The 15,162-nt window shown below is 36.3% G+C and overlaps 1 pseudogene across 1 annotated transcript; it reads left to right on the plus strand.

Annotated features, from left to right (window-relative positions):
- The first annotated feature begins 8,288 nt into the window (after nt 1-8,288).
- LOC132171314 (cationic amino acid transporter 1-like) lies at nt 8,289-14,424 on the plus strand (annotated as a pseudogene). Its single transcript, XR_015912676.1, has 4 exons — nt 8,289-8,369; nt 8,651-9,063; nt 10,735-11,333; nt 13,577-14,424. The product of XR_015912676.1 is annotated as a cationic amino acid transporter 1-like (transcript).
- The last annotated feature ends 738 nt before the right edge of the window (nt 14,425-15,162 follow it).

Consider the following 15,162-nt stretch of genomic DNA (forward strand, 5'->3'; position numbering starts at 1 on the left):
CAATCTAGACCTACTAAGTAGTTTAGTTACACATGAGTTTGATGTTAGGTATCTTCATAAAATAAAATAAAGAGGAAAAGAATAAACCTGAAAACTTGAACTTAAAGAGCTCCAATTCTTCTCCATGGAATTGTGTGTCTATTCTAAAGGCTTAAGGGTTTATTTATAGGCTTTAGGACCACTCTACAAAGCCTAAAAATCATATATTTTGCATTCTAGTTCGCCTAGGGTTTTGACGGGGTGAAAAAGAGAAGTTTCCGGAATAGGGCGCTACTGCCTTGCTCCTCACGCACGGGTGCGCTCGATCGCAGCCCGTGTGCGATCGATCTATTGTGTTGGGCGCTCGATCGAGGCTACTTGTGTGCACGAGCACGCGCCTTGCTAGTCTTGGCTTGGACCTTTCTAGTAGTGCGCTCGAGCGCAGTAACCCTGCGATCGATCACACTATCCGAAACTTTTGCTTAAGTCAAATCTTTTAGCTTTTTCCCAATTTTGTCCTTTAAGACCAAGACTTCCAAAAATGCTTTCTTTTCTTCCAAAAGCCTACAAAAACACATAAAACACATAAAAGAACTAAAATAGCACAAACTAACAAAACTAAGGAAATAACAAATATAAGTTAAGGGCTAAAATATGAATATTTTGGCACTTAACAATGGTTTGGTTTCCTCTTGCCATTCCTAAGCAAGCTTTTATCATGTGGCTTGCAATGAAGGATAGGCTTCTTACAGGGGAAAGATTTCTTAAATGGGGCTATAAGGGTGAGGTGCAATACAATTTCTGCCATAGCCAATTGGAGACTAAGGATCATCTCTTTTTTGAATGTAGTTTTAGTTCTAAAATCTTGAATTTCTGCATGCTTTAATGTAGAGTTGAGCAGCCTCCTATGATCTGGGATGATCTTATGCATCTAGGGTGTAATAATTGGAGGAACAAATCTCTTCATTGTTTGTTATGTCGTATGGTTCTTGGGTCTACTGTGTACAATCTTTGACGCACCAGAAATGAGCTTAGACATGATGGTACTCCAAGCACTGAAGAGCAAACTCTGAAAGAAAGAAAAAATAAATAAATAAATAAAAAATAATAATAATAAAAAAATCTTGTGGGAAGTAAGAACTAGAATGGCTGGGAAAGGAGGGTTTCCTAGAACTAGAGAAAATTTTGCTTTGTGCTCTTTGTGGAATTTGCATACTGATATGCTTGTGAATGATGGCATGTAGGCTGTTTTTTTTCTTGTTTTGGTTGTTTTCCTTAGTTTTGTTGATTGAGGAGGTGTTTTACTTTGTTTTGTCTGGTTTTCAGCCTTTGTAAGGGAGTCTTGAGGTGTTGCTCTGTTTTTGAGCTTTGGTTTTAATGAAATTTCTCATTCATCAGAAAAAATAAATAAAAAATTAAAAAAAAATCTCTTGATCTCCTTAGTTGAACGCGCGGAGAACATTGAAATTCTAAGTTTTGTCCCTAAAAGTCTTGTGGCTATTGCACTTTTTGTCTCTGGCTTATAGGTTGTTGGTTCTTCCATTGGAACTACTGCTTACTGGGGGAAAAGTGACCGTTGGATTGGGTACACAATAACTGTGCCAATTTGGTTCATTGGAACTGTTGGCCTTTGGATTTTGGTTCCACATGCAAGAAATCCAAAACTCTGGGGAGTGCCATTTGTTCCATGGTAGCCATCAACGTCGATTGCCATCAATATTTTTCTTCTTGGATTGATAGATAAAGCGTCTTTCATAAGGTTTGGGATATGGAATGCGATTATCTTGCTTTACTATTTGTTTTTCGGGTTGCATTTGTCGTACGACAAGGCAAAGGCGACTATGAAGAAGAGGTGGATGATGGCGTGCAGTTGAAGGTGGTGGAAGAAGGGGCTAACACTTTAGCTGTTGCTTCTGGTTCGGCTGGTGTGAACGTTAGCAATGCTTCTACAAAAGGTGGCAGTTAATTTGTTTATATTGTGAAGAAAAGCTAAGTATTTGACTTTTGATTGTAAATGTGTTCATATTCCAACTTGTGAATGCTTGTGCTTATGATTTCCCACAAGAAGTTGTCTATTTTATGAATTCAAAAACCTTAATGACTATTGAACATGTTACACTATCACTGATCCCAAAAATTTAAGTTAATATTGTTAGTTTTTAAGTTAGTTCGGTGCTCAAAAAGTGTAATATTTTCTCGGTTGAAGCTTTGGTTGTAAGCACATTTACAAGGCATGCAAACGACACTTCTCGGTACTAAAAGATCTAATTCATCACTCGCATAAATGTACTGGGGGCATTAGATCGACAACCCGAATGACATCACCATGGTGGACTCATGCGATAATCTGGCAGATTGGAAGATTGGATCTTGGAACAAAATCAATTTGATACTGAATGTCTCGCAGTGGTGGCAGCCCTTCCAGTAATTCTATTGAGAACACATCAGAAAACTCTTCTAACAACTCCTTTACAGGTTCCAATACCACCCCTGTGATACTACTCTCCTTACCCATCAATACAAATACCACTCCATATGCTAACATCTCATTAACAAATCCCGCTTTTCTAGGAGGGTTTGACCATCCCCTTTTGAAGGTTTTGGCCCCACCTCTTGTCTAGGTAATAACGTGAGTTTTATGTTGCCCGCCGTGAAGCTGTGTGTTCTTCTTTCTATCATGAATAACGGCTCTATATATCATATTGCCATGATCTCCCCAACAACAGGCAACACTCATCCATGACGATCACACCACACCACACTTGATCCTTATATTTAATTCTAATAGAAATGGACACTAGACAACATTTAGAAACGGTTACATTGTTTCCCTTCTTGAGCCACTCCAATCGATAGGGAATATGTAGGATGTCTCTTATCCGTAACTGCATTCTCGTAACTCTCTAAATTGATGACAAGTTTGCACACCTTTCCCCCCCATGGTGCATGTAGACTGAAAGATATGGTTGCCGCCAATCGTCACCCTCCACTTTCAGGTTGTAAAGCATAGTCTTCTTATATACCACTAATAGAGGACCCTCATCCCCGACAGCAATCTCTTCATCAATTTAACACCCCTGCTCCAAGTGGTATGATATTGTCTACTTTGGGCCAAGCCCGTACAATTTTATTATTGGGTTTACCCCCAAAAGGCCTCATACCATTTAGAAAGAGTATATCCAATATAAACACATCATCTTTTTCATGCCCAAGCAATATGGGATGTCACAATCACCCCCTTTTAGGACCTAGCATCCTTGCTAGCGACCTTCATGGCCTTGTGCACGCTCCCTCATCTCAGTCTGGGCTATGGCTCTAATACCACTTGTAACGACCTAAGAAAAAGCGCTAGCCATATCCGCGCAATCACCCCAAAAGGACTAGTCCTTTGCCAAGCCCGCACAATTTTACTATTGGGTTTACCCCCAAAAGGCCTCATACCATTTAGAGAGAGTATATTTCATATAAACACATCATCTTTTCCAGGCCCAATCAATATAGGATGTCACAATTCACTTGTAACGATCCAGGGAAAAGCACTAGCCACATATGCGCTATTACCCTAAAAGGACTAGTCAATTTAAAGCTTCCCTAGAATTCATTATAAAGTCCAGTTTCACCTAGTAACTAGGTAATGTGGGACTTAGCACTCATGACTATCTTTATAAACTACCCACTCTATGTGGGCTTCTTCTCATCTTCCCAATATGGGACCGGGATGTTACAAACTCCCCCTCTTAAATTTCTGATGTCCTCGTCAGGGCCACGTCATGTAGTGCTCCAATACTGCATGACCTGGCGTTACTAAGTGGCTTTGATACCACTTGTAACGCCAGGTCATGTGGTACTGGAGCACTGCATCACGTGGCCTTGACAAGGACGTCAAGAATTTAAGAGGGAGAGTTTGTAACACCCTGGTCTCATATTGAGAAGATGAAAAGAAGCCCACATAGAGTGGGTAGTTTATAAAAATAGTCATGGGCACTAACTACCACATTGCCTAGTCAGTAAGTGAAACTAGGCTTTATAATGAATTCTAAGGAAGCTCCAAATTGACTAGTCATTTTGGGGTAATAGAGCAGATATGGCTAGCGTTTTTCTCTGGGTCATTACAAGTGATATCAGAACCACCTAGTCACGTTAGGTCATGTGATACTGGAGCACTACATGACATGGCACTGCCAAGGACGTCAGGAATTTAAGAGGGGAGTTTGTAACACCCCAAATACCACATGTAACGACCCAGGGAAAAGCGCTAGTCACATCTGCGCTATCACTCCAAAAGGACTTTTTCCTAGGTCGTTACAATCAACCTCTTCGCTGTCTTCAAAAATCACGTCTTGTTCAACACTATCAATTGGATTATCAACGGCCTCCTTATAATTTTAGGAATTAGACTAAATTATAATATTTTATAAGCAAAGTTATAATTTTGGAGAAATTAAGGGGACATGTGGATATTATGGATGAATTGTGGTTCATAAAATTTAGTTTAGAGGCTTTGATTTTGTTGTTAAGAAATGATTATTGGCTATGATTTTATTATTGGCAATTTAAAAAATCGGAGGATTTTATTTGGGGCTAAGAGAGATATTTTAGGTGGTAAGTGATAATAATAATAATAATAATAATAATAATGAATGAAAATGTAACACTAAAATTAAGTATTATTTAGGTTTGCTAATGTCTAGATTAGTTAATATTACATAAATTGTTAGTTTGTTTGTTTTAAGATTAGTGATTGGTTAATTAGAAGAAAATGAAAATAAAGAAACCTTAAGGGAAGATTTTGAATTAAATAATAAGTTTGTATCTATACATATAACAAAAAAACAAAAGTAAATTGATGCCATAGGAGTGGATATGTTTGTCCCAAGAGGATGCCGTAGAACACTTTTTAAAACCAAGACTAGAAGGTCGATATGTTGGATAGAAATTTCTTTCAAACTAGTTTGAAAGAAATTTCTTTCAACCTAGTTTAGTATGTGCCGAGTGTCATTTCTCACATGTTTTCTTTAATATTTTAACAGTTATTTATTATCATTCTACTACTTTAGGAACCAAAACATTAATTTTTTAAAAACAAAAAAAATGTTAAATGACACTTTTCACTTATTTTTTTAGGGAATTCTTTAATCTTTATTCCATAATAAGAGATCCAAAGCGTAAAGCTCTTACAGAGAAACATAGCCAAAAGTTATGAAAAGTACAACATCGTAGATACACTGAAAATCTATCAAAAACCTGTCTACATCATCCGATATATGCACACATCATTTAAGGGGCAGATTTGCTCTGGGTAGACTAGATCTGAATACATGGATAGGTCTTATCCCTAAAAAAAAAAAATTTTATTGACCCGGCCGTGAGACAAACCCCTCACACCGAAACTATCTCTCCTCAGCTCAAAGGCCAAGATAACACAACAAAACAAAGAAAACCAGCATCAATGGAAACATCTAGCAAGAAAATGGCAAAGGAAACCCGGCACGTGCGTGAGGCTCACACGCAAAGCGCATGAGATCCACACAATCCGCACTTCGACTCACACGAACCACATCCGGCGCGTGCCAAAAAGATGAGAGAAAAAGTCTGGTGTCTACAGGGCACAGTGGCACCAGGGAGAAGCGTGTAGTGGTGCGTACGGACTTGGGCCAGCGGCAAAAGTGTAGATCGGCAACACACGGAGCCGATCTAATTTCCCAGCAAAATATCAACGAAACCCAAGTGCGAGGAGAAGGCAAAGGACGAGGTGGAAGGGATAGCTGCTACTGTGTTCCAAAATCAAACCATAGCAAAGGAAATGAAAGAAAGAACAAAAAAAGGAGGAGGGAGGGAAATCCATCCCTCCCCCCTTCAGGGTCTCACTAGAGAGGGACTAGAGAGAAGCTAGAGAGAGGCTATGGTTTTTTAATTATACATATATTTGAATGTTATTATAGTAGGTTGAAGGAAATTTCTTCTAAACAGATTTGGAGGAAATTTGTGTCCAGATAAGTTTGTCAAGTCGGGAATTAAAGTCAATGTCATAAAGACTAACAATAACTATTCCAGTGAAGCTCTAGTTGTCCAATTGACGTTTCTAAGAAGTAGTTCAATCAGTTGGAAACTACATCTTATGAAACCGAAGTTATTAGTTCGAATCTTCCTTCCCTCTTTTTGTTTGGAAATGTTATATATATATTGTCGGATTTGGCTTTTTTTTTTTTTTTTTTTTTTTTTTTTTGGCGTTTTCTCTTGACCTTGATATATTTATTGTTGAAGGTGTTTTTTTGAGGATCGATCATTTGGTGATTTGATCCGTTGCCAAACAGGCAAACAGAGCCGCCAGACCTCCTTCTCTCTAAGAGAAGCTTTCCACCTCCTTTTGAGGTTTTCCTTCCACCTTGTGTGGCTGCCTGAGTGAGGAGGGATGGAATTTTTTCCCTCCCTCCTCCCTTCCACCTTTGTTCTCGTTCATTTTCTTCTCTTTTTCTTTTGTTTTCCCTTGTGCTCTGTTTTGTTTCCTGTTTTTTCCCCTTCGCAGCAGCTCCCATCGCTCCTCCACCATCACCGTTCAGCACAGTCTCATCTCCGCCACAGATCGGCCAAGCCCAGCCGCCACCTGCCATCCGTCAACCTCCCAAAGCCCCAAACTAATGTTTCTCGATTTGGTTCTTACAAAACCCGATATGTCAACATCAGTTCATTCCTCCATCACACATACCTCACCACCATGCTCTACAGCCTCCCCGCTCCCCATCGCAACCTTCTGTACCTCCGTCCGGCCAACACTTGCCGAAGCGTGAGCCACACGCACTCGAGAGTGGACCTCACTCTTGGACGCGTGGTACACACGCTCCGGAGCGTGGACAGCTGTCATCCACATGTGGCTCCTCCGATCTGTCCTTTGCCCGCCTACCTCCACCCCTACCGGTGTTTTGTGGTTTTTGGCTCCTTTGATTTTGGCCCTCCAGTCTCCATCACCGGCGTGTGTACTTCACGCTTCGATGAATGGCTAATACTCGACAGCCCAGAATCTCGCTCCATTGCTGGTGCTGTTGAAGGGTTTTTGCTTTCTTTATTGTATTTTGCTTTGCTTTGTGTCTTATATTTCTGTTTGTTGGATTTTGTTGTTTTTTTTTTTTTTTGGTATTTATCTCCTTGAGCTACTCTAGTCTGATACTTTTGTGGAGATTGCTTCCTCAACCGGAGATCGGTTCTCCCCTACAGCAGAGCCACATGGGAATTCAGTGCCTCTCCTTCAACAACTTCCTTTTGGAGGGTGTTGTTGTTTCAAAGCTAGTCAGATCTTTGGCTAGCTTAAAACACCACTTTGATGGTGCCATTTCTTGGTCTGTTGACCAAGATCCAGAGGACCGGGCCATTTTTTGGCCTTTTTCCTATTTGTTTATATTTTCTGCATTATATTACTGTTTTGGGTTTGTTGTTGGGGAGCCTAACCTTTTTTTGGTTTTTTGATTCATGTACCCTTTCCTTATTTGCTCAAAAAAAAAAAAAAAAAAAAAAAAAAAAAAAAAAGGAGGAAAGACCACACAGATCATATAATCAACAAACAAGAAAGCTCAGGAAAATATATATATATATATATATAAGAAAAAAAAAATGAAAGAAAGAACGAAAAGCATGCAAGTTCTTGGAAGCAGACACTCAAAACATCTTCATTATCCAGGTGTGTGGCCAAAATATTTCATTATCCACGTTGGCCCAAAAAGTAAGTGAATCGTCTCGTTATGACAAAACCTCATGGTAAGGCCAACTTTATCACTTCTATCTCTTAAAAAAGGCTTACATCTATGTTTTTATTTTTTCTCATCCTGAGCAAAATATCTTATTACTGTATACCCACCGTCTATCGACTTTTAGATGTCGGTAATTGAAATAAAAATTTATATCAATGTCAGTAATTGAACTGAACCGAAAACAACTTAACCGAAAACTTAATCGCCAAAGTATGGTAGGGCAACGTCCTAGCAATATTAATCGGTTCTCATTTAATTCTATTTCCCAATTTCTTTTATTTGGATAGAAGAAAGAAAAAAAAATCGGTTCTCACTTAATTTTATATGTATTAATAACAATTTGTAATAATATAAGATAATTAATATGTTAAGAGTGCTTATAAACATGTCCAATAAACAATTGTTTAGCCCTAACACAATCATTTGGGCCAACAACGATTAATTTGGCCCACAAAGCAATTTTTGTTTTGTATCTTCAAGTTCAAAACAATTTGGGCCTCTAAAAGTTCAGTATCCTGATCAATGTAAAGAAATTGATAAGCTAGCGAGCCTATATATTACCAGCGGTGCACATTTCCCGCTTCGAAACCACACTCTTCAGATAGAGATTTCTGCGCCGGTCACCGGAGAACCTCTCAGATAAGCCCGGTCTCTCTCTTGATTCATTGAAAGTTTAGATTCCAATATAATTTAGCGTTGTTTTAGCGTTGTTTAGATTCCAATATAAGCCCGGTCTCTCTTTTGTATGGTTTAGCGTTGTTTTATAAACAAAATTTCCATACTCTGCTTCAAGCAAGCTTCATTTTCTCCAATTTTTTTTCTCTCTCTCTCTCTGTTTCCGGGCAACCAAACAGGGGGATTTGTAACAGGATTTTATCTTGAATTTTGTTTTCCGGATCTAATATTTTGTGTGGTGGTGATCAAGGCAGAATGGGAGGAGTGGACGGCGGGGATGAAGGGATTAGGAGGAGGGGGTGCTCGTGCGCGAAGAGCGATTTTCTACCCGAGGAATCGTTTCGGAGCTGGGGCAACTACGGGAAGGCGTTGATGGAGACTCCGATGAGGCTGAAGGATCGGGTCCTGACCCGCTCCATGGACCACACGGAGCTCGTGGAGGTCAAGGCTCGAAGCCATAACGAGATGAAGAAGACGCTCAACTGGTGGGACCTCATGTGGTTCGGCATCGGAGCGGTCATCGGCACCGGCATCTTCGTCCTCGCCGGCCAAGAGACCCGCGACCACGCTGGCCCCGCCGTCGTCTTGTCCTTCGTCATCTCCGGCGTCTCGGCTTTGCTCTCCGTCTTCTGCTACACCGAATTCGCCGTGGAGATCCCCGTAGCCGGTACGTACCCAGAGCATAATAATTATTGTAGTGTTCTTTTTTTTTCTAATTTTAAGATAATCACCAAAATTATGACAGTTTAGCGCCGCCTAACAAACCAAAAACAAAAAGAGAAATAAAAAATAAAAAAAAATTTCAGCCGTTCGATTAAAAAATTCAAACAATTGACTTATTGACTGACGACTGAGATGGAATGGAAATGCTAATAATAAAATATCTCCCTCACATTCTGCTGGTCAATGGCATAAGTTCTAGTCAACGAAGTCAGGCTAGGATTAGAGTGTAGAAAAGTCCCGGCTGGCCCTTCTAGACTTCTAGTATACCTTTTTTTTTTTTTTTTTTCAATAATTTATTTTTGCAAATTCAATAAATTTTTCATTTAATTTATAAACCCAAAATGATTTTTATCATTTTTTTTCTTAATTTTTTAAGCAGGTTACACAACTATTTTTTTTATTAAAAAAAATGATATTTAATAGACGACGAAAGATTCACGTCAATATTTTTATCATCTTTTTTTTTTATCCAATTTTACAAATTTAATATATAAATCATTAGATTTGTAGATTCATGTAGATTTCACATAAATTTAATAGTGAATTCATCAATTCACTATGAATATTGTTAAAAATAGAATGAGTTATATCATTTCTCTTTAGTAGACTCTCGTACAAGTATAATCATCATACACTGATACAACTATGATGATATGATAATAAATATCGGTCATTAATTTTTATTTTTACAAGACCTTGTTGATCCAAAGATTGAGTTTTACTGTTACAGCATCAAAGTTGTATGACAGTCGTATGAGAGTCTACTAAATATCATTACTATTTTTACAAATTCAATTGATCAGCCATTAAATTTGTGAACTTGTGTGGACTCCACGCAAATTAAATGGTAAATTCATCTATCTGCTATAGAAATGATTAAATATGATTGAAAAAATAATAAATTCTATTATTTTTCTTTATTTTTACCCATTTTTATTGAGTTTTTTTGTTTTTTAATGGTTGATTATGCCAGTTGTTTAAGGCGTAACGTGGTTCCACATATTTGTGGGCCGCAGTTGAATTATTACGTAGAAACCGCACACATTGCAAAACCCAATGGTTCCTGACTTCCTGTATTCTAGTTAGACTTGATGGTTGGGTCAATTAATCATTGTTTATAAATTTAAATATAAATATAAATTTATAAAGAGTGTTTTAAAAAAATTATATTAAATTTGTCAATTTTTTTTTCCTGAAGGAAAAAGTTTCAAGGAAAAAAAAAAAAAAAAAGAGTTCAGATCTCGTGTAGTTGATTTTAGTACACAACTAATTAAATCTTATTCTTTTGTATTATCATTTTATCAATTATAGACTATGACATTACTTCATAAAAGAAATTGTAACACATGATAATAACTATTGGTTGCATCTCTTCCCCAATTAGACTGCCTTGAAGTCATCACGATGTGCTAATTTTTATGCACACCACATCGTCAAATGAGCCGCTTCAAAGCAAGTGTTTGGAAGCATTTTCAATCATTTTCTCATTTTATGTTCTTTGTGTTTTAGGAGCGGGAAAGACCCTCCCTTATAACCCCTTTTCATTATATTAAAAATTAAAAAAATTAAAAAAAAAAAAAACAATTGGTTGCATACTTAATTCTTTCCCTTACAGGTGGATCATTTGCCTACCTAAGGGTAGAGCTCGGCGACTTCATGGCCTTCATTGCCGCCGGCAACATCTTGCTAGAGTACGTTATCGGTGGAGCAGCCGTTGCCCGTTCCTGGACATCCTACTTCGCCACACTTTGCAACTACAAGCCAAACGATTTCCGCATTGTAGCCCATGGTCTCTCAGAAGACTACAAATATCTTGACCCCATAGCCATTGTCGTAATTGCCGCCATTTGTGTCCTTACAGTCCTCAGTACCAGGGGCTCTTCGCGTTTCAATTACATTGCATCCATCTTCCATGTTGTCGTCATTCTCTTCATCATCATCGCCGGCCTTATTAAAGCCGATACAAAGAATTACACCCCATTTGCCCCTTTTGAAGCCCGTGGCATCTTTAAGGCATCAGCAGTGCTTTTCTTCGCTTATGTTGGATTTGATGCTGTCTCAACCATGGCTGAGGAGACAAAGAATCCCGCTCGGGACATCCCCATTGGTCTTGTAGGCTCAATGGTGATTACTACATTGGCATATTGTATACTAGCGGTGACACTATGCCTTATGCAGTCATACAAAACCATCGACGTGGATGCTCCATTTGCGGTAATGTTAAATTTTCATTTATTACAAAAGCGTAAATTGGTAAGAAATAATTAATTTAGTCTTTTAATTTAAAGTAATGATATTTAATAAATTGTTATACGACTTTCATGCAATTAGGATGATGTAGCAATGAAAATTAAACTTCGGATCAACAAGAGCTTTGTAAGGAAAAAAAAAAAATCAAGGGTAAAATTTACATACCCCTCAAACTATTATCCAATTGATAATGTCTCTCCCAAACTTTCAATTGGGACAATGTCTCTCCAAACTATCAAAATATTGTCAATGTCCCCCTTAAGGCTAGCAAAAAGAAAAAAAATGCCCCTATATATTTCTCAATAAGACAAAAATACCCCTATAAATTTAAAAAATAAAAAATAAAAATTTTATTTAAAAAAAAAACGACAATTTTAATTTAAAAAGAACGATTTTTTTTTAAAAAAAAAAATTATTTTTTAAACTAAAATTTGTATTTTTTTTAAAACGATTTTTTTTAAATGATTTTTTTTAAAACGGAAATTTTTATTTAAAAGCAACATTTTTTTAAACAAAAAATTGTTTTAGAAAACGAAAATTGTTACTTTTTTTAAAACATAAATTTTTATTTTAAAAATTTATTAGAAAAAACATTTTTTATAACAAAAAAATTCTAATTTTTTTAATTTTTTCTTATACAAAGGATTTTTTTTTTTTTTTTAATTTTAAATTTGCCACCCTTTGGATTTATTTTTTTTATTTTATTTTTAGTTTTAGGTTTTTTCTAGAAGTTTTAGTATTTTTTTATTATTATTTTACTAATGGTAGTTTCGTCATTTGGGGGAACATTGACAATTTTTGGTAGTTTTGGAGGAACATTGTCAATTAGGTGGCAGTTTGAATGGGGGTATGTGGACTTTTCCCAAAAATCAATCGCTAATTTTCAATGCCACGCCATCCCAATTTTATGATAGTCTACTAAATAGCATTTATTTTTAATTTATATTATAGTAGTTATCCTCACATGTGGGCTCACCCAATGGTGAAATATTTAATTAGAATATATTGGATGTGATTGATTGATTTTCAGTTCCACATCATCTCATTTGTATGCAATCTAATAGCATTTCTGTCTCCAAGAAGTAGTTCAATCGGCTGTAGACCATGCTTAATGAAGCGGAGGTCACTAGTTTAAATCCCTCCTCCCCCTTGGACATGTCAAAAAAAAAAATAATAATAATAGCATTAATTCTCTTTCATTAATTTATATTCTAAGACTTACCCCGATTACGTGTGGGCTCGCCTAACACATAAAATATTTAATTAATTAAAATGGAATGTGAATTGACATAGATAATGTTCAAATTCAAAACATTTGGTTCTGATACTATATTAAATTAGCATATAATCAGCGCAATGCAGGAAATTATTCATTATAATTTAATTATAAAATTTAAAATCATTACACTTTTCATTATTGGTTAAAAAACACATTTCTATCATACATTTAATGCAATCAAATAAACCTTCTCACCTCAAGTTCAACGCTTAATTATCTCTTTTGTGTTTTGAAAATGTTTATATTCTTTTTCTATACAACTATCAAATAAGTTTTTCCCTTTTTTTGCTTTCGAAAGTAGAAAAATTACTTTCAAAACATGCCTGAAAGTTCAAGTAAATAACACAAATCAAAAATAAATCACATAAAACATTCAAATGAATTAAAACATACAACCCTTAATTTTGGTTTAATTCATATAAATAAAAACTTGTTTAAATATTTGTTCTCATAGGAGTAGTTTAATTTAAAATGAAAATAATTAATTAATTAATTAAAAAAAATCAAAGAATGAATAGAAAATTAGCAAGAATCTCTAATATTGTTGGTGTTATACCTATTAGATTTTAATACAAATAGAACTCACAATTTTGAACATTTGAAAAAAAAAATAAAAAATTACAGAGCAAAATAAGAAAAAAAAAAAAATTGATGAATACAAAAATAAAACAAAATTTTTCACTAAACATTTAATGCAATGAAATATATCATCTCACTCAACATTTTATAAAAGTTGTATTTGCAGTTATAAAATCACACTTAGAAAGTTGTACAATTGTTCTCCGATTTCTTCTTTTTCTTAAAAAAAAAAAAAACGAAATTCTATATTTTTTTTTTTTTTTTTTTTCTATATATGGTTTTTTAAGGGTTTTTAAGTAACATATTAACACGTATAGCTCGTATAGTAATTTAGTTTATATTCTAACAGGTAGCATTCGAAGTTGTTGGTTGGAGTTGGGCTCAGTATATAGTTGCTGCTGGTGTGTTGAAGGGATGACGACTGTTTTGCTAGTGGGAGCTGTCGGTCAGGCTCGATACCTCACACATATTGCACGAACCCACATGTTGCCGCCATGGCTCGCCCATGTCAACGAGAGAACTGGAACACCCGTTAATGCCACGGTCGTGATGCTCGTTGCCACGGCTATCATCGCCTTCTTCGCAGATCTTCACATTCTCTCCAACCTACTCTCTATCTCCACACTGTTTATCTTCATGCTCGTCGCCGTCGCCCTTCTCGTGCGTCGGTATTATGTTACTGGCGTGACAACTGAAACAAATCGTATAAAGCTCATTGTGTTTATTCTGTTGATACTTGGATCTTCTATTGCATCTGCTGTTTATTGGGCAGTTAGCGATGGGTGGGTCGGGTACGTAATAACCGCGCCGATTTGGCTGATTGCAACCGTGGGAATTTGGCTTTTTGTTCCACATGCAAGAGAACCGAAACTTTGGGGGGTGCCATTGGTGCCATGGCTGCCATCGTTGTCCATCGCCATTAACATTTTCCTTCTTGGGTCAATAGACAAAGCATCTTTCGCAAGGTTCGGGGTGTGGACTTTGATAATCTTTATTTACTATTTTGTCATTGGATTACATGCATCCTATGACACAGCGAAGGAATCTAGCAATGGCAAGGAGAGGAAGAATGTTGAAGAGGGAGGAGAAAATGTTAACATTGTGTGCTAGAGGAGTTTGTAATAAATCATAAATGTGTGTAATGCATATGTGTACGTGTAGTTGATGTTCATAAATGTGTGCAAGTGTTTGTTGGTGAAGGGCTCATGCTTTCTACCATAATAAGGAAATAAGATTCACATACTTTTGGTAAATAGTAGCTGTACTGATAAAAAATTATCAGCAATGGAAATTCATTACAGCAGATAAATTGAAGAAATGAACTTGTTTTTGAAAGCTGTACACGACATATATAAGAACAAAAACAGTTTGTATGGAATAACAAGGCAACAAGATTTTGATTCAATGACTTTTAGGTGATGGCCATAAGTAAATGTAAGTTAGTAACAATGCCAAATTCTACTCTATAAACTTAAGAATAAATTTATTTTCACAGCATAAAAATGGTGTTTGTCACAAATATTGCAAAGAAACAAGTGTGTTTTGCTTGATAGATTTTCGAACATCCCATGACAAAAATACAAAACAAACACACGCAAGATATGAAGAAGTGGTTTCGTCCATGACCTATCTCTACAGATAAAGCCCAAAGAGCTACATTATGCTCTTATTGCTTGATGTCTTTTACAATACATGATACTCTTGATTATAGGAGAATTGAGGTAGATAAGTTTGGTAATCAAATCAAAATAATTTGATTACCATCAAAACAATCAGATTTGATTATAGGAGATTACAATCAATTACAATGAAATCAATTCGCCTAATATTCTCTAACAAGATACACACTACTAACACTAGAGAATTAATGGTAAGGATTCAAGGAAAGTCCTTTCAAAAGTTCATCTCAAAACTACCAATATAATGCGATCCAGT

This window comes from Corylus avellana, chromosome 1, assembly GCF_965113065.1.
Source record: "Corylus avellana chromosome 1, dhCorAvel1.hap1.2, whole genome shotgun sequence".
Taxonomy (NCBI): Eukaryota; Viridiplantae; Streptophyta; class Magnoliopsida; order Fagales; family Betulaceae; genus Corylus; species Corylus avellana.